The sequence below is a fragment of the Narcine bancroftii genome, chromosome 1, assembly GCF_036971445.1.
Source record: "Narcine bancroftii isolate sNarBan1 chromosome 1, sNarBan1.hap1, whole genome shotgun sequence".
Classification (NCBI taxonomy): domain Eukaryota; kingdom Metazoa; phylum Chordata; class Chondrichthyes; order Torpediniformes; family Narcinidae; genus Narcine; species Narcine bancroftii.
Genome location: NC_091469.1, coordinates 261761467 through 261787965, shown reverse-complemented (window position 1 = coordinate 261787965; position 26499 = coordinate 261761467). Strand labels below are relative to the sequence as shown.

Sequence of the window (26499 nt, the reverse complement as noted above, 5' to 3'; positions counted from 1 at the left end):
CCAACAGTTTTTTGAGTTGAATTTAAGGTTTCAAAAGTATATCTGGAGTATGTCGACCCCATTTTTTGAGGGTTTCAAGATAGTAGATCACAAAGCAGTCCCCTTTCAAGTCAGACGTACAAACAAGGCTGCAAACAGTAATCAGTGTTCAGGCTTTTCTGGACTTTGGACTAATTGAGCACAAATATACCCTCAAATCTTCCAAAGAGCTCAGATTGTGCTCATTTAGTCCCTGCTTACAACCTGTTATCAGCACTAGTGGCTTTTTATTTCTTTATGGCCTTTTTTTTTAAGCAGGAGGGTAGCTTGATAATCAATGTCCTTTCAGCAGTTCAGACTTAAAAATGCTTTCACAGACTAACTTTTTCCTGACTTGGCAACATTTGTCTTGCAATGTCATACTTTCAACATTTCGTCAGCTCAAACCCAAAATATTTTTATGCTGTTTTTTATTTTAGCTATACAGTAACTCTCATTGTGCAATATTTCAGTTATATTTAGTAACAATATTCTTGTACAGGAATTTTATATTTTACTATTAAATGGACTTTGCCACGATAAATTTCTGCAAATCTTAACAGAAGGAAATCACAGGATTTTTTAAAATAACTTCTGGCAACTACTTGAAGGCTTCATGCAACTACTATAATTACACTAGCAGTAAATCAAAACTTGAGTTTAGCTTCTGCAACAGATAAACTTGGGGGGTGGGGTGGTGTTGGAGAGGAGAATGTGGATCTATACATTTTAGATACCTATATTCTTGCCTAGAAAAGAAACAAGTAGATTTGTTCTCAGTGCACAAATGTGAAGAATAAGAAGCCAAAACATAAATTAACCAACATGTACCACAATTGAGTGTGCACATTGAGATCTTGTTCTTAATCTTGCATATCCAACAAATATACTGGTGAGATTAAAAGTTTCATGCACTGATCCACCAAACTGCAATTTTAAAATTACAAGCAACAAGGAAACACACCCAAGGTCAGGGGCTTACTTTCTAAAAACTCTCAAAAATTTCAACTAGTCTACCATGGAGAGCATTTTGTCTGGTTGCATCATTGACTAGTTTGGATGTGCCAATGCACAGGACAGGAAAAAAAAATTCCAGAGAGTTAACTCGGTAAGCAACTTCACGGGCACCAGTCTTCACTCCACCGAGGAGATGTACAAGAGCTATTGTCTTCAGAAAGCGGCCTCTATCCTCAAGAAACCCCACCACCCAGGCTATGGCCTCTTCACACTGCTACCATCAGGAAAAAAGTACAAGAGCCTGAAGACGAGTACACACCAGACTCAAGAGCATCTTCTTCCCCTCTGCCATCAGATTTCTGATTGCTCAAGGAACCACAGACACGACCTCACTTTCTCATAATTTTCTTGCTCTCGGGTGGCACAGTTGGCATAGTGGTTAGTAGAACACCTTTACAGCGCCAGCAATCAGGGCCGGGGTTTGAATCCCACAATGTCTGTAAGGAGTTTGTACATTCTCCCAGTGTCTGTGTGGGTTTTTTCTCTGGGGCTCTGGCTTCCTCTCACCGTTCAAAAACGTACCAGGGATTTGGCTCAATTGGGCAGCACAAATTCATTCCACAGATAAGACTACCCCAAAATTGTTCTTAAATGAATCTCACACTAGCAAAATTAGATTCTCTTTTCTATGTAGTTCTTCACGGTTTTACTTGTACTATATAATGGGTCACCGAGCTGGACTGTTCACAAAACAAATTTCCTCACTGCTCCTTCAACTGGAACTATAAAATAAAGAGATACTCAAAGAAGATTGGAAGAATGAGGGTTAACCTCATGAAATACAGGCAAGGCGTGGTTTCTGCTTGCTGAAGGACCCAGAACAAGGTTCAATTACAGGAGAAAAGATAGGTGTTTTGGACTAAGATGAGCAGAACATTTCTTCACTCATATGCAGCATTAGTTGAAGCTTCACCATAGATTCTGGGAGAGGTGGGCACAAGGCTACTGAGACCAGGAGGGAGTGGAGGGTGAATGACCTTCAGCAGCCAGTGGTCCTCCAGAAGGTAAACACAGCAATTAAGGGAGAGATGGAATTTTGGCAGCTTGTTATGTAGGGCTAATTTCACCATCTAGCTTGAGTATAACACTCAGTTTTGGATGCTGACCCAAAAGAAAAAAATGTTAGCTTTGCAAGTAGTACAGGATACATAAAGGTTAAATCATGAGGCCAAAATAAAAACTCAAGGAGAAGAATTCCATTTTCAGGAATCTGATGAAGGATCCTGGCATCAATTCGACAAATGGAGATAAAGACAAAAACAAACCACAGGGAAAAATGAGGACAGGATGTAGCAGGTTAAAGAGTTGGGATGCAGTCATTTGTAAATGAGAATTGACAAAATTAAAACAGGTAAAAATAGCACAATGTACTGGAAGGCTGCCAATGCCTTTGAGGCTTGATGCAACATGAACAGTCAATAAATCTGTGGGCAACAGTGTGACTCATAATTAAGCATCAACTTGACACTGGGAGCGATACCAGGATCACTGGTGTCAGATGCTTCTTTACTTCTTGAGCTCCATAGGATGTTCAAGTGTATTTATGGCACTCAAACACCCAAAAATGGGGAATTGCAGAATAAGGAACAGATGAAAACCAAGATCCCAATCCACAACAAAGCAGTCAGCTCAGAGGCTGTAAAATTACTTTATTCAAAATGCGAGTTACTTCACATTACTGGAAGTCTCTATCCCCATAGCCCCAAAAGAACATTAATTAGGTCATTTTTCCAACCCACATAAATCTTGGACAAAGTCCCCAGCACAAAAAAGATCTCACAAGGGACAAGGTTGAAGAGAGCACCAAGCTTGCAACAAATTAACTCAGCATCCAACGTTAGCAAGAATGAATGCAAAGCTGATCCATAATGCCTCCAAGATACAAAAAGAGGGAGGGGCAGGAAATCAGAGGATGACAGCAGATGGAAAGAAGGATGGGCACATGTATGGAAAAGAAACATCACTGGGATAAAATGTGATCAAAATAGTAAAAGTGGGCCATTTGACTCAGTCTGCATTGCAAGGGACACAGGCTCACTCCGGAAGCTGGGTGAGGAGTTACATGGAGGGGAGGAGTCACATGATGGAGTAGTGGCCAGTAAGAGAATACCAGCCCTCTCCAGAAAAGAAGAAATAAAGGGAAGAAAACACAAAGTTCAAGAAACAAAAAACACAACAAATAAAAGATAAAGTTGTGGAGAAAAGAAAGAAAATGGCACCCAAGAAAGAAAAAGCAAAAATAATGGGAAAAAAAGAAGGAAAATGATGAAATACGCTATAAACCCAAACAAAAGTGGGAAAAAGATTTAAACAAAGATAAAATATGAAATATGGGAAAAGTTATGTTCTTGAACTATGAAGAATATAATAAACACAAGGTTATGCATGATACAATATAATTGGTTACACAGGTTATATATCACGCCCCAAAAGTTTTTTAAAAAATGGGATCGAACATTATCAGATAGATGTTTTCGCTGTAAGAAGGAAATGGGAACAACAATACATGCAATTTGGGCATGTGAGAAAGTGAAAAAGTTTTGGGAAGATCTAAATCAGGTATTAAATAAAATCACAAAAAGCAACATACCAAAAAATCCAGCAATCTTTCTTCTAAGTAATATAAGAAGTAAAGAATTAGGCCTCAAACTCGATGAAGCACAAAAAAGATTTATTATGAGAGCCTTAGCTGTAGCAAAAAAATGTATAATGTCAACTTGGAAATCAGAAGAGAGCCTGAGAGTACAGCAAGGGTACATAGAAATGAATAAATGTATTCCATTGGAAAAAATAACACATAATTTAAAAAATTAAGTCACATTATTTGAACAAATTTGGTAACCGTGCATGGAACACAACAGAGAGGGCTTACTGCGGACCTCCACCCCCTAAAATGACAAAATGACTTGATCCAGTGTGTAAAAGTAGATGACACAATTTTCTTGTTTATGTTTATTGTGTGATGACATTGTTTAATGGTTTTATTGTATTGTATACGTTGAACATTAAATGGGTTTGGAGGGGGGTGGGAAGGGGGGAGGAAAGGTAGGGGGGAAAAAGGGGAGAAAATGCCACTGTGTATATTTAAGAGGGAAATGTTTGTATGTATTTTGATTGATATGGTTCAGTGTGAAAAATAAAAAAAAAATTAAAAAGTTAAAGTGGTGTGAAATGTTTTTCGCAGGTGACAATTGCCATGTTTAAGCAGTCATAACAATGTTCCTACAGCAAAATGATTAAAATCACCGAATGCTTATATTATTTGCAATTCAAATTCTCACAGTATAGTTTATTTTTTCTTTGAAGTAAGCCAATTTAGAGATTAAACAAAGAAAACAAGGGAAAGTAAAACCCTTGTTATCTGGAATTCAGGGAACCAATGGCCTCAGTAACTGGGAAAAAAAAAGGAAAATAAATAAACTGTGCGATGTGAATCTCGAACAAAATCCTCACTCAGTGTATGGAACTTGTCAGCCGGAGCGCTGAAGAATGAAGATGATTCCAGGAATTGGGTTAATGAAGATGTTCGAACCTGTGAGGTCATAACTAATCTACAGGAAATTATTGAGGACTTCGTCTGCGACGCCAAGCCAAAGAAGAAAAAAGAAAAAAAGAAGTGAACCGGTATGGACTCGAAAGGCCAATACCTGTTTCCACTCCGTAAATGGTTATATAACTAAGAAAGCATGAATATACAATCAACCTGTATAGAGGTACCCCAATTGTAGTGACATAAGAATTAGTAGTCTATTAATATAACAAGTGTTCAGAAATCTTTCGCTCACTCTTGAGCATAAATGCACATTTTGATCTTGATTATTCAGTAAAGAGATAAGATTTTTTTGTCATTGAAGTTGTATCAAAAACAGTAAAATAACCAGTTTAAAGAGACTTGGAGTAATGATCTGAAAAATTACATTGAAATTGCATGACAGCTGTGGATATTTAAAATCTAATTAAGTATATCTGGAGTGAAACTACTGGACTGTTGTTAAACAATATGCTTGTTTTATTTGTGTCCTTCAAGCTATTAGGGAAGAACATCTGGTATCTACCAGGTCTCCCTTGATATAAAATCAGAATTTTCAAACAATTCAAATACCTAGCGAAAAGGCAAAACCAGCAATACCAATATTCTGCTAGCTTCCTCCCCATCTAAAATAAGCAATTAGCCAAACAAGGATAGGAATATGCACAGAGATGTTTGTAAGTTGGTGCTGCTGAATAGAATTCAAGGCCAACTGGTGGAAAAAAGAATAACCTGCACATTATTCTTTCAGAATTATGATTGGATATTTACTTCTGTCACAACAAACACTTCTCAATAAGTGGAGTAAGACATCAACACCAAGTTTCATCACAGATTAATAGGTCCCCGTTTGGATTAAAAAAAACCTGCAAAAGACAAAAAAAATGCCCTTCACAGATCCCAAGGATTGATACTACACAATGATATACCAGATGCTGCAAGTCCAACAGCCCTGTATGATATCAGTATTGTTTGTGAGAACTGAAGAAATTGCTAAAAGGAGGCAAAATATTTATCACCTTCCCCAGCTCCAAGCATATTTGTACAAAACCACTCTGCCACATGCAGCAGGCATCCTGCAGATTGAAGAAAAGTATCACCCAAAAATATATGAAATTCAAGAACTGTTAGTAGGATCTAAAATTCTCTGGTTGAAATACAACTACAAAATCTTACTTAAAAAATATTGGTTAATGTAGATGATTATCAAATGAGTCGATTGCTCCTTTCCATATTTAAAAGGCTTGTTTTCCCTCACGTGCAGTTTTACTGAATGTATTTTATTTGGTCAGATCAAATAGATATCTCTGGTAAATATAGCATTTATTATCTTACCTTATTGTCCTCAAGGATTATTTTCATGGAATGTTCTTGTACTACTGTAGTTCATGCATGGCAATCTACCGTGCATGTTACAGAGAATATTCCAGATTTTTGACCCAGCAATAAGTATTCAGTACAAAATCACAATCTTTTTCAAATAGTGCTGGTCTTAACTCATGAAAAATATTACATCTTGATTATGCAAAAGGTTATTTTTTTTCCTTCTGGAGTTAATCATTTGGTTCAAATTTTTAGACATTCAATGAGTCTGAAGAACAAAATAATTCACTACTGTTCATGGTTCGCGTTCAGAAGGGAGATTGAAAACATGGCTGAATGGTGGTGCACCAACAATAACCTCGCACTCAATGTCACCAAAACCAAGGAGCTAATTGTTGATTTCAGGAATGGAAAGCTAGAGGTGTACAATTCAGTGATTATTGGGGTAATAGTGGTTGAGAGGGTGAGCAAATATTAAGTTCTTGGGAGTCACTATCTCAGAGAATCTTTCCTGGACCTAACCCTCAAACGGCGTCATGAAGAAAGCTATTCAGTGTCTTTACTTCTTCAGGAGTTTGCAGAGGTTTGACATGCCATCAGAAACCCAGGTAAATTTCTACAAATGAGTGGTGGAAACTGTGTTGATCTGCTGCATCATGGTCTGGTATGGTCACACCAATGCCCAAGAGTGAAAAGCCCTGCAAAAGGTAGTGGACACAGCCCAGGACATCACAGCAAAATCCTCCCCACTAACAAGAACATCTACAGGGAACATTGCCTGTAGAGCAGCAGCAGCAATCATCAAGGATCCATACCACCCAGCACACGCTATTCTTACTACAACCATCAGGAGAGAGGTACAAGTGCCAAAAAACTTACATCAGCAGTTTCAGGAACAGCTGCCTCCCCTCCACCATCAGACTCCTCAACATCAAACTCACTTTATTGATTTTTTCCCCCATTCTGTATTGCAATCATTTTGCTTAAATTTCTTTAATTGTTTGCACGTGTACATTGAGTCTTATTTTTTGCACTGCCAATAAGAGGTAAATTCTGCCTCACCTGCAGTAAAAAGAATCTCAAGGTTGTATGTGATGTTATGTCTGTACTCTAACAATAAATTGGAATAATAATGGCTTTGAAGTCAAAAGGCACTGAATTCTTGTTCTTCCAGGCTGACATCCCAATGCTGTACTGAAGGAGTGCTGTGTTGTCAAAGCTACCATCTTAACACCAACTTAGTATAGCCTAGGATTGAAAAGATCACATGGGGGCTATTTTAAAGAAATATCTATTCTCAATTTTTTCTTTAGTTGCAAAAATCAAAATTTTTCCCTCTGGGGATATCTTGTTCCTTCAAGCACTTTTTTCTCTTGGTTACAAAACAGACTTGATTTTAGTTGTGAGAAACCACTGAAATGAGCTGAGCAACCTCTGCTCGTTCCACTAGTTCTTCACACCGATAATGCTGACAATCTTATTTGTTGGGGTACCTGGATTTACTCTATATTCTATAAAATGCAAGGTTTCAAAATACAGCTCTGTAACCATTTCTCAGCAATACTTCTGTCAGGAAAAGTATGAAGTGTTTCTGAAGCTCCATTCCAAACTGTTCAACTCAAGAATATTAAGTAGCCTGAACTTATTACCTCTACATAGGTGTCAAAGCTTCTTTGGAAGTGATCTTGGGGTCCCTATTAAAATAAGAAAGATCTCTATTTACATAAATCATTATGGCACCACTGAGAAGTGTGAAAGGACAGTGACAACTGGCAGGTGGAGAAAGATACGTCTAATTAACATTATGCACATTATTTCCCAATCTTGTACGAAAGTGAACACAATGCAAGGAATAACCCTGATTTATAAAAGTTACACGGCAAATTAGAAACTACTAACTAAAGATAGTGGAGTCTGCATTATTTCCCAGTCAGATAATGTTCTTTGCCATTCATTTATTAGGATTGAGGCTCTAACTCACAGCAACTATCCATAAATTTGTTACTTTTATTGTTTGAAGGAAGAAAATAAAGCTGTATGAAGTGCACTGATGTTCAATCACACCATTACAGAACACTGCACTGTAATGTGCATGACAACTGGCCGACAGCAAGTGATTGTTTTGCATTACCTTAGAGTGAAACACCTGACTGTAGTTGATCCTTCTAAGTTGCATTGCGATTTAGTGTCTGCTGCTAATATTTAACACCGCTGTGCTAAATAATATTCTATTCTAAGCAGCTCCGCCATGCAAGTTTCCATTGGGTTAATTCTAATGTGCAACTGAAAAGGCTTGGATTGACAGATGACTGTAAATGTAAGATAACTGGACAACAATTACAATTGTAGAAAGAGAGAAGTCTACAATAAAAATGGTGCTATAAACACAATCATAAAGAAACTATGATCATAAGCAACAAGTCAAATAATTCAGAGCAGTGAAGATTTAGTGATGTCTCGTAAGTTATTTCATTTTAGATCAGTCAATCTGAACAAACAGGTGACAATTAAATTTGGGCACCTTGGACCACCAATATTTAGTGTCTGACTCATTTTAATTATTCTGAAATAAAATTCAAAAAATAAAATGCTTGCAACCACCTCTGACTGGATTAAAATCAAACCAAAAAATTGGCACACGGTAACATGAAAATACAATAGCGAAAACCTACCGGGGACAATCATTACCTAAGTTGATGGAAGGAGAAGGAAAGAAAAGAATGGACTCAGTAGAATTTCTGGTGTATTTTTGTTGAGTGACAACATTGTCTGACTGGTTTAATATATCCTAGATTGTATACCTTAAATGGATGGGAGTGGGGGTGGGGGGGTGGGTTGGGAGGAGGGAGGTGGGGGGGAGAAAATGTCACTGTATATGTGTGAAAAGGAAAAAGTGTGTATCATGGCTAATGTGATTTATGGTGTGAAAAATAAAAAATCTAAAAAAAAAGATACAACCTGATAAAGGTCATGCTCAGTTCACAAATGCCGATCATACAGTGATCCACATTATTTCCCAATCTTGTACGACAGTGAACACAATGCAAGGAATAACTCTGATTTATAAAAGTTACACGGCAAATTAGAAACTACCAACTAAAGATCATCAAGGATTACTGAGAGTAGAGTCTGCGTTATTTCCCAGTCAGATAATGTTCTTTGCCATTCATATATTAGGATTGAGGCCCTAACTCCAGTCAGACAAGTCTCTGAATTTTGCCATCCAAATACTTTCGGGGCTGATCTTCCACATTTATAAGAAATAAAATTTAAGTGCAGAGTGTAAAAGTGATTTTGTTTTGAATGTCAATCTGTTGTTCTCAGAATTAATTTATCATCATACAGCTGAAGTTTGAACTGCATTGGACTAATGAAGATGAATAAATCATCTCCAATCATTTTTGCAAGCTGACAAGACTAGTGATGAACAAAGCCAAATTTAAAACTGTTTCAAATTTTTTTTTAAATACACCACAAAAAAAATCACAATATATTAGAAATTCGATAAAATGGCAATAAGACTGAATAATATCCACACTATTCCACTTTACAATAAGCTGGCATTTATGTTTACTTTTGCCTTTAGTGACTTCTTCAGAAACCTACCTTATTAAATTGGTTCCCTGAAAGGTCTTAACATTACACATAACATGGGCCCAAGATAATACTATTGTGAAAATAGTATACAGCATCCCCTCATTTCAGTGCTCCAGCAAATAAAGTTGTTTATGTCGTAACAGTAATGGCCCATTTAGACTGACAGTCTTACTGTAGGTCAGTCTCTAACCTACAGCATGCCAAGTCTTTCTCTTCCTAACAGTTGAGCCATAGACTTTCTAAGTGAATAACATCCTTTTATGGTTTAAACGATTTTGAAGAGAGCTTTTTGACAAATTTGCACTTTTCCATTTCATACAATTAAAAATATTCATAGCTTCATTCATCAGATCTTAAAACATACAATGTATTGTACATGTACACAATAAGAGACTGATAGATACAGTATAACATCACATTCAATCGTAACCTTACATTTAGCTGCCATCTGGAGAAAGAGTCGGTCACAGTTCCAGCACAGACACAGCAAAGGGATTTCTGGTAGAAGTGAAAGCCCCAATGAGGAGAGGCCAGGTAAACTGGTGGTGACATCTACAGACAGACAGCCCAGTAGCAGTCACTCTCAATACCGATAAAAGAATGCTAGCAACTCAATTTCATTTTCAGCATCTGGGTATTGCCAGCAAAGCAGCGTTTTATTGCAATTTGCCTTGAGAAGGTGCTTGTGAGTCACCTACTGCTGCTGCAATTCCTCTGGTTCCAGTCCTGCCACAATGCTGTTGGGCATTCCAGGATGAAGAAGGAAAAGCAATACATTTCCATTGGAAGCAAACCCGCAGGTGGTGGTGTCTCCATGCCCTTGCTCCACTTTTCCCGAGGCGGCAGAGCTCATTGGCTTGGAGGTTCAGTTGGAGCCACCTTGGTCATACACTACAGTCAATGTTTGAAGTGCCAGTTGATGAAGTAGACAAAGATGATGTGGTCAAACAATAATCATGGCTTTTATTAGCAGAAACTCATGGTACAATAATGAAAGACAATGGATGCATATACAGTTATATCCAAGGGGAGTGTCCTTAACAGTAGAGATAATGCACAGCCAATGTTAGTACAGCAAGAGGGGAGACAGGCAGCCTGCCAGACATTCACCACAATGTTGCTCTAGTGGTGGAAATAATGAGCAAGTTGCTTAGGATGAAGGACAGAATACCAATACAGAAGGTTGCTTTGAGAAAAGGCTTTGTTGCACCATAAGGTGAATCAACTTCTCTTGTAGCCACATTGTTTACAGGCCTGTTCCAATCAAGTTTTTAAACCAACATTTACCCCTTTTGTTTATGGTAGGGGACTCAACTCTGGTAATAACATGAGAAATTTCTGTTTCTACTATTTCAAAGGTTCTTTTATGACACAAAGGTATTTGTGAATGATCATGAATGCCTGAATGTTGTTTAGGTCTGCTGTGCATGCACGACATAATCAACTTTATTTGCTGGAGCACTGAAATGAGGGGATGCTGTATAAAAAGTGCTGTAATTTCAACATGATCAAACCAAAATATATACAAAAACTTTGAATAAAATCCGTAATGTGCACTTTAATCACATGTGAATTGTTTGATTACAAATTTAAAACTGGAGGACAGGGGGAAGAAAAGAAAAAAAAAGAGTCTCTGTATGTCAGTGAACATCTCCATTTCTCTCTGAACAATGTAAAGATGTAAAATAATGAAGGAACTGAAGATACTTCTTGGAGGAACTTTTGCAGTATTGCCTTAGGGCTAGAATGATACACAACCATTTTTCTTAGTGCAAGGTGCAACTCCAAACATTGGAGTGTTTCTCTGAAGATGTCCACAAGCTAGAATTTGGCCATGGCTCCTTGATGCTATTTTGACTTGCCCCACAACTCAGGAATTCAATTTTTTTGGGTCGATGTCAGGATTATGGCTGTGATGGGGCCAGCACAGATGGCACAGCAGTTAGCACAATGCCCTTACAGTGCCAGTGATTGGGACAGGGGTTCAAATCCCACTCTGTCTGTAAGGAGTTTGTACGCTCTCCCTATGTCTGCATGGGTTTTTCCTGGAGGGCTTTGGTTTCCTCCCATCATTCAAAACATACCAGGGGTTGTAGATTAATTGAGCGGAATGGGCCGAAATGGCCTGTTACTGTGCTGCATGTCTAAATTTTAAAAATTTAAATTTAAGAATAACACTAGTTCCAGGTAACCAGGTTACTGGATAACTAGGAAGGTCACTGCTGCTTGTGGCTCTTTACTCAAATAACGTACACTAACATTTCTGTGGACTAGGGATGGAGAACTGCGGTTTTTATTGGTAGAAGTAAAAAAACGTAACTTTCATTGGAATAGATGGAAGACTTGATAGTTCTTCCCCCAAGAGTGGGGATATCCTTCCTAAACTCCTACTCAATGTTTATCTATCACTTATAAATGAAAAAGATTATTTTGCACCTGTATAACTGCTTATTCAATTACCCAAATGTTCACATCATTGTAGTGTGGAGGGTCATGTGACCTGTCTGGAAATTGCAGAATCATGTGGTCTCTCTGGCTGGGACTTGTACATCAGAAGTCACCTCACCAGCCGATCAAGGGTTAGATCTGCCCACAGGTGAGGCTGACGTGTGATTGGTCCTCGTAGATCACATGAGGACAGGCCCTGCAGTGAAAAAGTCCAGATAGTGGAGTCTTGTGCTCTCTGCTTTTGCTGCTGCCTCAGGATCATCAGTGAAGTCCAGGTTGCCGGCCACGTGCGGGCACCAGAGCGCCGACTGCAATGGCCCCATTCCAGACCCTGAGCCATGGTTGATGATGGGAACCAGGTTCATTTAATAAGTGTCAGTTGTAATTAATTTACTGACATTAGTGTGTTGTTCCTACGCAAGTTCCCCTGTGCATAAATAAAGTCCACTGTTTGTGGATAAAATGTCCAGCCTTGGTTCTCTTTGAACCCATCGAATTGATCCTGAACACAATAACAATGAAGATATTAAAAAAAAAACTATTTCATTGGTTTGATTATATGTTTTGTGACCTACAGAAGATATTACATGCATTATGCAATGTTTTTAAACCCTTCATCAGCACTTCAAAAAGAAACAAATCAGAACAAACCTGTCTGTTTTAACTGTGTTTCTTCAGAATTAAATGGCATGTTCCACCTTTTGCCTTCCTCCTGTTCTCCAAACCAAGCTACACATTCACTGCAGACAGAAGGCCCTACTGTCATTCAGCAGACTGTGGTTAACAGAGAGGAGTTCATTTTGGACAAATAAAATGTGGTAATTCCTTCCTAGAAACGATGACTTTCATGATTCATTGCTGCAATGAGTATGAGAATTCAGCTTTCAGCCAACTGTTCTGGAATAAAGACTTCAAACCCCTCACCAGGCCCACAAACTACTAGGCAGGAGTGAACCCCATTTCCTACACAACCCACTGTGAGGGGAAATACCACCAACGTCATTTCTACAATCAATGAACCACAGAAGCATCTTATTCCAGGCCAATGTCTTCAGCACCAGGCAGGCCACATTTTCTGCAGGGTTGACACCTGGACTCCAAAAAGAAATGTTCTATTCCAGTTTAGTCACAGGAAGAGATTTCGAGGAAAACAGAGAAAATACTTTATGGATCTTTTCAAAGTCCTGTTTGGGGCAAGCAGGAAATAAAATGGCTTTAGTGATTCCTAGAATCTCTGGCCGTGAATGAACAAGGAGCAGCATTGAGGAATCTAAGCTTCAAGCAGCTAATACAAAAGCACTGACACCATTTGGGAGGAAAGCACATCGTAAACTACCCACCCACCTGTAGCAGTGTCTGCAAATCCCACAAATCATTCTTCAGCCATCTCAGAACAGAATGAAAGCAAGTCTGTCATCCTTGAACTAAAAGGCTGCCTTAGAGAAAATGTTGCTCATGCATGACAGAAATTTTTAAAAAAAGGTTTGATTCAGGATTTTTAAAAATCTTTAAATTTTCCCCAAACCAAAGTAGCATAATACAATTTAACTGTGGATGGATCCTCAGAATGGCACAGATATTCTCAAAAGTATCCCATCTTGCTGTTGAAAATCCCATTGTGACAATAATCAGTCATTGGTTCACAAGGATGCAGGTGTTTAATGAGCCAAGGATATCCTATTTCAGTTTCCATTCTGGTCATGAATGCTAATATTGCTGCACGATTTGAACTGTAAAAAATTTACTTTGATGATGGATGATTCAGCAAACAAACATTAATATAACAAAGAAAAAATAGCATCCTCTCAATTAACTCCTGCACACCACACAATTTGAAGCCTCCTTAGGGGAAAGGCTTCACCTTGTTATAAAAGAGCAAAGGTTTGGGTCTTTGCAGGGAGGAGAAAGTGGGATAAAATAGGAGGGATCTGTGTTGCTTTGATATCCAAGCAACCTCACAAATAAAGACGTGCACTGCACTCGACATCTGCGGATCCCAGGCGAGAGTAATGAGATACAATATACAGAAGCACAATGTACAGATGCACTAATAAAAAGGAACAGCATAGAAATTCAATCTCCTCAACACCCACCCCACCCCCCCACCTGCCCAGAGTTTCCCACCTCACAACACCATTCCTCATCAGATAGGTTATAAAATCAAGAAGCCGAATAGGAGGAAGAGAAAAGTAGACCATCCATACTAGCAGGGTATTTATGCAGCATCTTGCATGGTCCTTACAGGAGGAGCTTGCCAACTTTATTCACTTTGCTGCCAACTTTCAACCTGACTTCAGATTCACTTGGTCCATCTCCTCTTTTCTGATCTCGGTCTTCATCTTGGGAGACAAGCTTTCTACAGACATTTTCTATAAACCCATAACTCCCACAATTACTTCAACTACACTTCTTCATACCCCATCCCCTGCAAAGATTCTATTCCTTTCTCTCAATTTCTCAATTTCCATCACATCTGCTCCCCATTCTTGATCATCCGAGATGATCGCCTACTTCAAAAACATGGCTTTCCCCTCTACCAATTTCAACTCAGCCCTTACCCACATCTATTCTATTTCCCACACATTTACCTTGGCCCCCTCTGTCCCAAGACTCAACAAGAATAGGATTCCCCTTGTCCTTACTGATCATCTCACCAGCATCCTCATCCAACATATTATCCTCCGTAATGTCTGTCATATACATGATCCCATTATCAGACGCATCTTCTCCTCCCCTCTCTGCCTTCTGCAGGGTCTGCTACCTATGTGACTCCCTCATCTACTCATCCCTTTTCACTAATTACCCCCTTGTCACCTTTCCCAGTGACTGCAGGAAGTGCCACACTTGCGCCCACATTTCCTTCCTCACCAGAATTCGAGGCCCCAAACTATCCTTCCAAGTGAAGCAACACTTCACTTGTGAATCTGTGAGAGTCATCTACGCCTTCTAGTGTTCCCTTTGTGGCCTTCTCTATATCGGAGAGACAGGAAGAAGACTGGGAGATCGCTTCACTGAGCACCATCACTCTGTGTCAATGTGTGAATGACAGGGACCTCCTAGTGGCTTTCAATATAAATTCTGCACCCATTTCCACACCGATATATTTATCCACAGGCTCATTCGCCACCATACCAAAGCCACCTGATATTCAGTCTGGCACTCTCCAACCAGATGGAGAACTGGTTTCAGCTCAACCACTACCTATTCTCTCCATCCCTTTGTCTTCTTTCCTTCAGTTTTCTCATTCTCCCTCCCTTATCCTCCTATTACCTCTTGCTTATGGGACTGTGTTCCCCCTACCCTTGCCCCTCCTCCCCACCATTTTATTCACATGCCTGCCTACATTTTACTCATACTTTGATGAAGAGCTCAAGCCTGTATCTTTATCTTTGCTATATAAAGTATGCTGCTTGACTTCCTGAGTTTCTCCAGCATTGTGACTGCAGACTTTTGTGTTTTGTGTTTCATTCCATCTTTTATGTTCCTTTTAGAACATCTCAAGGCACTCTACGTCATCAAATGCTTAACAACTGTAATGCAGGAAAGAGAGGAGCTAATTTACACTCAGCAAGCTCCCACCAAGACTCACGTACATGCAGCTAATTAACCTTGATGACTGAGTGTTAAATCTATCCCAGGACAAAAAGGATAAACAATGCCTTCCATAATGTTTCCTTATTTGCTCCTATGCTCCACGGTTTGAAATTTGTAATCAAATAATTCATGTAATTAAAGTGCACATTCAAGAATTTATTAATGGGTATTTGTGTACATTTTGGTTTGACTATGTAGAAATTACAGCACTTTTTATACATAATCTCCTCATTTCAGGGCACCACCATATTTAGGACAGAGCAAAGGTACATACTTTTGAAGTAATCTTGTTTAGTACTTTGCGCCATATCCCCTGTTTTAAATGACCGTTTGAAGTCTGGGATTCATAGATATCACCAGGTGCTAAGTATTTTCTCTGCCAAGCCTCTAGTGCAGCCATCTTCAGCCCTTGCTTGTCCCGTTAAGTGTGGAAGTCATGCTCAATTGGATTCAGATCAGGTGAATGACATGGCCATTCAAGAATTTTCCAGTTTTAGCTTTGAAAAAATTTGTTGCTTTAGCAGAATGTTTGAGATTATTGTCTTGCAGTAGGATGACACAACATCCAATGAGTTTGGAGGCATTTGCTCTAACTTGAGCAGATAAAATGTCTTTACACCTTACAATTCATTTTGTTACTGCCATCAGCAATTACATCATTAATGAAAATAAATGTGCCAGTACCTGTGGCCATTAATGCCTCGGCCATTACATCCCCACCATGTTTAAAAGATGAGATGGTATGGTTTGGATCTTTGCTGGTTCCTTTATGCCTCCACACTTTGCTCTTGTCATCACTCTGATACAGATTAATCATGGTTTCATCTGTCCACAAGACCTTTTTCCAGAATTCTGCAGGCTTTTTAAATACTTCTTGGCAACCTGTAATCTGGTCATCCTGTTTCTGTATGTGTTTTCATGAAGTCTTCTGCGGACAGTAGTCATTGACACATCCACACATGCCTCCTGAAGAGTGTTTCTGATCTGTCAGATAAGTGTTTGGGGATTTTTCTTCATCAGCAGTGGAGGGCTTCCTCGGCCTACCAGTCCCTTTTCAATTATGGAGCTCGCCAGTATGCTTTTTCTTCGTAATGACATTCCAAACAGTTGATTTTGGCAATTCTAAGGTTTGGGTGACATCTCTTACTGTTTTATTCTTGTTTTTCTGCCTCATAACAGCTTCTTTGACTTTCATTGGCACAGCTCTGCTTCTCAAGTTGAAAAATAGTAACTACAGACTCCAAAGGTGATCAATGCTTTAGAAGCAAACTAAGCTCTCTTATACATGCACCAATGAAGCAATTAAACATGCCCAAGTAATGACAAACACCTGTGAAGCCAAATGTCCCAAACATCATTATGCCCTGCAAAGGTCCTTTAATTCTACATGGTTGGACTGAAATGTATACAAATAACCTTGAACAAAATATGAGATGTACACTTTAATCCCATATGAACTGTTTGATTACAAATTTATAACTGTGGGGCACAAGGGGAAAATAAAGGAAAAAGCATTTATCTTTGTCCCAAACATTATAGAGGGCATTCCATAATGTTCTTTCTCAAAGGTGGTGCTGAGAAATCTTTTGTATGCACCTAACTGGGGTGGGGGAATGGAGGGCTTCATTTAACAGGTCATTTGAAAGTGAGCACTTCCAGGTTAACATTGTCAATACTCAGTGAAAGGTCACGATGGTATAACAAGCATAATAAAGAAACACTCATATTTAGGTATATTTCCAGGAATGCGCAATTATCAGCTCACAGTTAATCCGTGAATCATCCATTATCAGTAACTCAAATGATCTCATATTTTAATACAATACAACTCCAATTATCCAAAATCCTCATTTATCCCAAAACTTTTTGGAGCCAAACTGACCTCACAGGTTGAAAAAATTCACCTGACATGAAATTAGAACGATGATTGTCTTTGTTTCAGGTAATTCCCTCCCTTTTCTTTTTCCATTGCTTCTTTAACTTCCCCTATTGACTTTTCTCTCCAACTCTCCCTCTCAAACGGCGTGCCACTGTCTCCCAGCCACAAGCAGTTGGAAGAATTCCTTGTCCTGGCATCGTCAATGAGCGGCCTTCCAGGCAGAAGCAGGACCTCTGGCTCAGTGGCGCTCCCTCCGCCCTTCCTTCCCTCCCTCCTCAGCACACCAGAGCTAGCTCCCAACTCCAACTCCAACTCCGAATCGTCCCCTCAGCATACTATTGCACATGCACACCAGACTCCCCAATATACGTGTGCGGAACCGTGTCTGCCTGTCCCGCATCGGACTTGTCAGCCACAAACGAGCCTGCAGCTGACGTGGACATTTACCCCCTCCATAAATCTTCGTCCGCGAAGCCAAGCCAAAGAAGAAGTCCTAGGGGAGGATTCAGAGTTGGGACTCAGGCATCGGGGTTGAGAGCTCCGGTGACCAGGAAGACAGGAGCCGGCCGACTCGCCACCGGCCCAGGAAGCCTCTCCGGGAATCAGAAGCAGCGGTGGGTTTGTGTCGGGGATCGGCAGCCAGCAGCATTATTTTTGGTGAGAATTAAACATTATTTTAATACTTATTGTTTGCTGTTGTTTAAAAATTGATACAAGTGATTTGCTGTTGCTACGGGGCTGTTTTTAAAAAATGACCAATTCTCTGAAAAAAAAAGTTTATCCGACCATTTTGGGGATATGGAGTTGTACTGTACTTGCAATAGTTTTGGTTATCTTTCATCCTGTTGCATGGGATAGACTCAAGCATGTTAAGCTTCAAATAGCAGGGGATTAAAATCCTTATCCTCCCAAAAACTAAAGAAATAGCTCTGCATCAAAATGAAAGATTAGACCACTGGAGGTTGTCACAAAGATTAATGTAAATTGAAAAAATCCTGTTTCTGCGACTCTAACAACACATTCCGTTCAGGAAACATGTTGGCTTGCTCATGATCATATCTGAAATTACGGAGAAATTCATTTTACTTTCTGTTTTACTTTATAGCAGGGGTATGGAATGTTGCTAATTAACGTATTTATCGAAGAGATTTCTGCAGAATTGAATCAAGAATTGAATGAAGCCCCCTTCATAGATTAGTATGGGGAATGATCCATGTCAGGAATGTTTTGTCTCTGTCTCCCATCTCTTCAGCAAATTTCAGCAGGGGAGGAAAATGGCAGAGTCAAGTGCCAGGGCTGAAATTAGGAGAGTGGAGGAGGACATCAAATAGGAGAGTCTTTTCCTTTCTGGTATCCAGTGGACAGCAAGTTCCTCAGTGGTCAATGCAATGTTAAAATGCAACACTATAAACCACTGACAATTAATCTTTTACCGTTTTTTTTTAATCCAAAATGGGATCAGAGAGCAGTATGGTTTTTTTTTGTGATGTCTGAAAAACACACAAAACTAAGATTTTCACTGTATATCAGAAAACTTGACCTCAAAACTAAACTCTAATGAATGTTCATTGTTAGCATTAGGAGGATGAACAAGAAAAAAAATCTCTCAATTACTGATGTAGAAAGTGGCCGGGCAGTGGTTTTGGTGTTAGACTATTGTATTTACAGGAGAAATTATTACTTACTGTGGCCCAATTTTAAAATATCTAACATTTAGATTATTGGGCAGAGGGAAGAAAGGTGGAGAGATTCTGAATGCTAGAGTTTATTCCAACCCTTCCACAGTCACCGTTCAAGTGAGCCACTACCACCTTCAACATGTGCCATTACCAACCAGAAATTATTAGACCTGGTTTACTACAGGTACCCAATTCTCTGCAATCACACTCCATCATGAGACACTGCCCTCAGTAGCAGAGAAAAAGTAGGCAACTGGAGCAAGTCTTTGATTTTCAGTTTATATAGGCATCAATTAATGGAAAGTTCCATATACCCAGGTACGAGAATGCTTCACAGGTGTGGGGGGCATATTTCATATTAATTAACACAAGCCATTTGAATAAACAGAAAAAACCAATGAATCAATTGTGCAAAAATCCCTCAAAACTTCATTTTAAATCAATGGCAGTGGGTTCAGTTCCAGAAAATGTCAACCTCTTGTTTTATCTGCAAAAATTCAATGAAACCAATACATCACCCCATCACTCAAACAAAAATGGGCCATTATTTTTCATTAACAACATATCACAATTCATCTATCTATCTATACATCCATCTGTCTCTTCCAAAACTTACCAAAACCATTGGAAATAATCCATCCAGTTCATTGGATCAGCATGGTCCTCTGAAATTAATAGACAATCCCATAAATATCACATCAACAGCAATGCACCTTCCTTCCTTTAATCAGCTGGTTACCTCCAGCAAAGTGACTCTTTCTACTCCCTGGGCCAAAATATCGGAATCATTTCCAGGCACCCAAGCAATCGCTGCAGTCAGTCATTCTCACTTTGAGTGCTCTTCCTCCCAATGGGAAGCAAAGGACTCAGGATAACCGTTTTCTGTGCACAAGATTATTGTTGAACACCATCAACTTGGAACCTCACAATCCCCCTTATTCTCAGCCTTCATTAAGAACTGAAGTAAGCCCAACTCAACAAGTCCATATAACAATCAAGCACTCCTTTACACTAATCCCACTTTATTCCCATCAACTCCCACACACTCTACCACTAATCTCCACTTGGGACAATTCACCCACTAACCCACATATCTTTGGGACATGGGAGGGAACCAGAGCACCTGGAGAAAACATATGCAACCACAGGGAAGTACCTTTTATCAGATTCATCTGAATATTTATGTAACTCTCAAATTAAAACATGTACATCCTTGTCCAGGATGCCCCAAAACCCCTGCGGTGCCCTACATTCTCCTGAGCACCAGTGGATATCTTCTTCACTCTCTGTAGGCACAGACATTATGCTCTGAACGTAAGCATGCCTCCCGCTTTGGAAGAATCCTTGACAGCTCACTGCCTAGAACAGTGAATAGCCGAGTGAAAGACAAAAATCTTCATATGCTGTGATTGTAGCTGGAAGGCCAGCTGAATTCATCCAGCATTTGTGTTTTTACAGTGAATACCAGGTAGCCAAAGATCAGAGAGTGGGGCTGAAGTGTAACCAGATTGCTTTATTTATTCTAACTCAAAGCATCTCAAATGTCCAGCAAAGCCCACAGAATAGTTACAGTACCACAATTAAAAGAAAGGAAAGGCAGTCTACCCCTTCCACAGCTCATGGAATCTAAAGTATGCAGGTCTGCATGGTTACAGTTACATTCTGCTAATAACTGCATTTGGTTTGGGTCGGGCTATGCACAGTCCAGCACTATTCCCTTTTCGATTTATTGATAGAGAACATACATGACGGTGGCACAGTTGGCATAGCAATTAGCACAACACCTTTACAGTGCTAGTGATTAGGACCAGGGTTCGAATCCTGCACTGTCTGTAAGGAGTTTGAACATTCTCCCTAAGTCTGTGTGGGTTTTCTCTGGGGGGTCTGATTTCCTCCCACTGCTCAAAACGTATCAGAGTGTAGGTTAATTGGGTGTAATTGGATGGCACAGACTTATGAGCCGAAATGGCCTGATACTGCTGTATCTTGAAATTTAAAAATAAATGGCATTATATGCAACCCTGGGGTACTTTTTTCTGCAGACAAGGCAGAATTACCACTTATTGTAATGCAAAACTGTATACATATAAACAAATAAAGAACTATCAACAGATAATGAATGTAAACAAACTGACTCTGCAATATAGAGAGAATTTTTAAAAAAATCAATGTGCTTAAATGAGTCCCAGATGTTCTTGATAGTGGGGAGGGCTTTGCCTGTATGTCCTGGAGTGTGTAGACTACCTTTTTCAAGGCATTACACTCAGGGGTATTGGCGCCTCCATTCCAGACCACAATGCAGCCGGTCAGCACACTTTCCACCACACCTCTGTAGAAATTTGCCATAGTTTCTGGTGTCATACCAAACCTCCGCAAACTCCTGCAGAAGTAGAGAGCTGACATGCTTTATTCACAATACCATTAAAGAGTTGGGCCCAGAAAAGATCCTCCGAAAAAGTGACTCCCAAGAACTTAAATTTGCTATGTGGTGATAACAGCTTCTGTAGACGTCACCTGGAAAGGTCGCGGGTAAGGTGTGTACTGCATTGAAGCGGAGTCATAGTATTGCTATATTGCTATATCTCAAATTGCTATAGATCAATACAGGCAGTACAGCCGCTGCTCTCAACTGATCAGAGTGTGTACGTATACCCCTGCAGGTACAGTGGTACCAGATCCACCTACTCTTAATCAGGGGTCTGGAGAAAGAAAGTGGTGTATAACCCCTGCTTATAGTGTGTGTATGTCTGCATTGCCTTGTATGAATTAACATTCTCCCGTTTGTTTCCCATGCTCCTTTATAAATTGTGTGTATATTTCCATGCTCTCTTATTAATTGTTGTGTTAATAAAGTTATGTTTGATTGCAAACCCTTGTGCCCAGACTTGTCTCTCTTTGAGTCCACTGAACCTGACACTTTCTCAACAAAACAGCTATTGCACTGGATTTGGTTTGGTAGCAGGTTATGGCATTTAGGGCCTGCCACAGCTGCAGGGTCTCCCTTGTGGTTCCCATTTTCACCTAGAATCTCAACTTCACACAGACGATAGTTTTCAGCAGGTCATACCTGCTCCTTCCGCAATGATCTGGATCTCTGGACTTAAGTACCTGTGATCTGCTCTCAGCAATTTCCGGATTTCATTGTTCATCCAGGGCTTCTTGTGGGAAAACCTTGAACTCATCCGCAGCTGTTTCAATAAAGTCTGTGACAGCCCTGGTGTAATCGTTCAGTTTCTCAGCTGAGTCCTTGAACACCATCCAATCTGCTGACTCGAGGAAGTCCTGTAACTGTTCTTCAGCCTTCCTGTGACCATCTTCTAACTCTCCCTGATCGCCACAGCATCTGTCTGTATGAAGGCAATAGGACCACGGCTAGGTGATCCAACTTGGCAATCTACAGTTTCAGGTCTACTATAATTGTCCAGTAACCAGCTTGACCAAGGCAGTTCTATTTATGCCAAAGGTGGTCAGATACCAGAAATATCAGTACTTAGACTTGGCTCAGGTTTTAACCTCACATTGAGAAGATAATTCTTTGAGTCTTCTGATGGTAGCCTCTTTTTTCTTGGTTTATTCTTCACTTCTCATTACAGTGGGATCTATTTTAATGGAAATATTCCACACTTGAATGCAAAACTCCTGAAACCAATTTGAATCCAGATCCCATATACTAAAAAAAAATTAGAAATTGGTACACTTATGTAATTTTCAAACTACCAATTTGGTACCAAATGATTTTGGTGACAAGGCAGCACAGGATATTTTGGAAGCAACACTCTTGCAATGCAGCTATATTCGTTTCCTGGAAAAGTTACTTTCCCACCATACTACAACGCTAACCACAGCAGAACAGAATAACAGCATATCTCAGGCATTTTACCATTAAGTTAATTGACACCAACTCAACTTTTCTAGTACGCATAGACTGGGACTGTTGGATTTGTTTGTGCAGCTGGATAAAGTTGGCCCAATTTTTGGTGCAACCGTATGCAAAAACAACTTGACAAGGCTAGTGACTTAAAGCAATTCTACTCCAGTAAGTGTGAACTCACTGTGTGAACTTGTTTGGCCAAATAACTGGAAATGATGAGTCAGAATACAGAACAGTAATTGAGAATCTGGCTGGATGGTGCCAGAACAATCTTGCTATCATCACCAAGACCAAGGTGCTTACTGTTGATTTTCAGGGCGAGGCTGTGCGGCCACGCACCCATCTGCACTGATGGGGTGGAAGTGTCGAGGGTTAGAACTTTCAAATTCCTGTAAGCCCATATTTCAGACAATTATCAGGGTCTTCAACATCCCCTTGTTAAACTGATCAGGAAAGGACTGTCTGCTTGATTGCCAGGTCACTTTTTTTTTGCGCAAGAACTGTGAATATACTTCACCATTGCACTGAATCTTATTGTTCCCTAGGAAAACACAAGCACACAAATTGTATCTGAGAACAATGGATCTTTGTAAATGTAAACAGAGGTAAAATTATTTTCTTTTTAACATATTTTATTGTAGTTTACATTATAATTGTACTGTTCTGTTTTCCATAATGTACAATTTAAAAGATATGAAAAAACCCTTATAATTCAAAACCTCTACCACTAACCAAAGTTAAAAGCTAACACATTGGAATCAAGTGACAACAACCTGGAGATAGCCAGCACAGCACCAAAGTTTCAGGACAACCCTAATCCTTTAGATTATGATAATAGTCCATAAATGGGCCCCACATCTTTTGGAAGTTAATATTTTACTCTTTAATGGCACATCTAATTTTTTCTAAACTTAAACAAGTCATGATGTCAAGCAACCATTGTGTTTGTAAGTCTTTCCATTTAATCAAAATTGCATGTCTGGCCATCAACGAAGTAAAAGATAAAATTCACTTTCAAGTTGGAGTCAGTAAAACATCATCATCTTGAAATGATCCAATAGAGCAATTAAAGGGCAAGGTTCTAATTTGAACTTGAGAATCACCGATAACGTTTGAAAGATATTTTTACTAATTTTTTCTAGACTCGGGCAAGTTCAGAACGTGAACCAAAGAAGCATCACCAATTTTACATTTGTCACATAGAAGATATATATCACAATAAAAATGATAATTTAACTTTAGATAAACGTACTCTATGGACCACTTTAAATTGCAACAAACAGTGCCGTGCACAAAGGGAGATCTATTAATCAGTCCCAAACCTCATCTGAGAATGAAAGATTCAAATCTTGTTCCCAATCATTCTTGATCTTAACAAACAAGATTATCCTTAAATCAAGCAAATTATTATAAATAAGAGCTATTAAACCTTCTTGAGGGAGTTTGAAATCAAAAAGTGCATCAAGAATGTTTGCTTGCAAAAGTGTGCTGTCTGGCTGCATCACAGACTAGTATGGGGACACTAATACTTCAGAGCACAAAACCCTGCAAAAGGTAATGGACAGCTCAGGGAACTACAGACTAAACCCTCCCCACTATCGAGAACATCTACAGGGAACACTGCTGTCAGAGACCCACACCACCCAGCACGTGCTCTGTTCTTGCTGCTACCACCATGAAAGAGATATTGGTGCCACAAGATGCACCACCAGATTCAGGAATGGCTGTCACCCTTTCACCATCAGACAGCTCAACAAGAAACTCAATCAGGGACTCATTTAGGACTCTTATTTTTGCACTTTATTGATTTTTTTTCTTTTCTGTATTGCATAGTCTGTTTACATTACTTTATTTTTTTTTTACATGCGTACAATTTTTTTTGCGGTACATGATAATTCTGCCTCACCCACAGGAAAAAGAATCTCAGGGTTGTATGTGATGTCAAGCAAAGTACTCTGACAATAAATTTGAACAAAGGTCTCCTTTGACCAATACACAAACATGCTGAAGAAACTTAGCAGGTCACACAGCATATTGTATAATATACCTTGGCCTTCATAAATCGAAGTATTGAATTCAAGAGTAGGGAGGTTATGATGAAATTGTACAAGGCATTGGTGAGGCCAAATTTGGAGTACTGTGTACAGTTTTGGTCACCAAATTATAGGAAAGATATAAACAAAATAGAGAAAGTGCAGAGAAGGTTCACAACAATGTTGACAGGATTTCAAGGTTTGAGTTACAGGGAAAGGTTGTTCAGACTGGGGCTTTTTTCTCTGGAGCGTAGAAGATTGAGAGGGGACTTGATAGAGGTGTTTAAGATTTTAAAAGGGACAGACGAGTAAATGTGGATAGGCTTTTTCAATTAAGAGTGGGGGAGATTCAAACTAGAGGACATGGTTTAAGATTGAAGGGGGAAAATTATAAGGGGAACATGAGGGGAAATTTCTTTACGCAGAGGGTGGTGGGGATGTGGAATGAGCTTCCGGCAGACGTGGTCGAGGCGGGATCATTGGTTACATTTAAGGAAAGACTGGATCGTTACATGGATAGGAGGGGACTAGAGGGGTATGGACCGGGTGCTGGTCAGTGGGACTAGGAGGGTGGGGATTTGCTACGGCATGGACTAGTAGGGCCCAACTGGCCTGTTCTGTGCTGTAAGTGGTTATATGGTTATATATGGTTATACCTGATGAATGGCCCAAGATGCTGTGTGTCCAGTGTTTCTCTAGCATGTCTGTCTACTTTATTGTTTATCTCCTATGACCAATGACCACATTTAAATTCTCTCGTGTCAAGAAAAACATCTTATGCCTTCCAAAGATTGCAATAAATGTATGCTCTTTGTTATTCTGTGTAAATCTTGTTGGCCCAGCTCTTGAAGATGTCTCCCATTTGAACAGTATTAAGCTGCAAAAATCTCAAACCTTGATACCTTAAATTACATCATATAGTTGATATCATATTCCACTTCTCAATTCATTCTGTTTGCAAGAGTAGAACAAATTTCCACCAATTTTAAATGTTTGCCTTTCAATAAACTCACTCAATGCAGGAATATTTGAACTTCACAACTGAGAATTTCCCCTGAATCTTACGTCATCAGGTGCAAATTGAATTAAGGTTTGGCATTTGTGAACAAGAGATATTGTCAGTACCAAGACATGTGCAATGAATCGAAGGTCAGAGTAAAACATGATTAGCCAGCAATAAGATTTTTTTATACAAAGCACCTTTAAACCTCATTTCCATGCAGTAGTAACCACCCACATTAAAGCAGACTATATTGCCTCATTCATTAGATCCATAAAGGCTTATAAACTGCAGATCATCAGGTAATAACATTGAACCAATTATCTCATTTGCTAACTTGGTAAAAATAAAAATCAAACAGTTCATTTACAAGGCGTACAGCTTCCACTCCTGGTTACCATGGAACCTAATGAAATTCAAAATCAATATGCTAGAATAAAACCACAAGGTGCTTTTGTGGAATGAACTGCCAGAGGAAGCTGCAGAGGTGGATACAATTACAATGTTTAAA

The 26499-nt window shown here is 39.4% G+C and overlaps 2 protein-coding genes across 10 annotated transcripts in view; one reads left to right on the top strand and one right to left on the bottom strand.

Annotated features, from left to right (window-relative positions):
* LOC138742504 (large ribosomal subunit protein P2-like) overlaps positions 1 to 26499 on the top strand; it is a 479457-nt gene that overhangs the window by 328033 nt on the left and 124925 nt on the right. The gene's annotated exons all lie outside the window — the stretch shown is intronic.
* The window catches only part of slc25a22a (solute carrier family 25 member 22a), a 148292-nt gene that overhangs the window by 107727 nt on the left and 14066 nt on the right, over positions 1 to 26499 (bottom strand). For 4 of the 9 annotated variants that reach the window (XR_011344149.1, XM_069896775.1, XM_069896783.1 and 1 more), the window contains exon 2: positions 19701 to 19749. The exons of 3 other annotated variants lie outside the window; for them this stretch is intronic. The gene's annotated coding sequence lies outside the window, so the exon portion shown is untranslated. Of the gene's footprint in view, positions 1 to 7536; positions 7573 to 19700; positions 19750 to 23258; positions 23497 to 26499 lie in introns of those variants that run through there. 2 more of the 9 variants (XM_069896745.1, XM_069896753.1) reach the window with 2 other exon arrangements.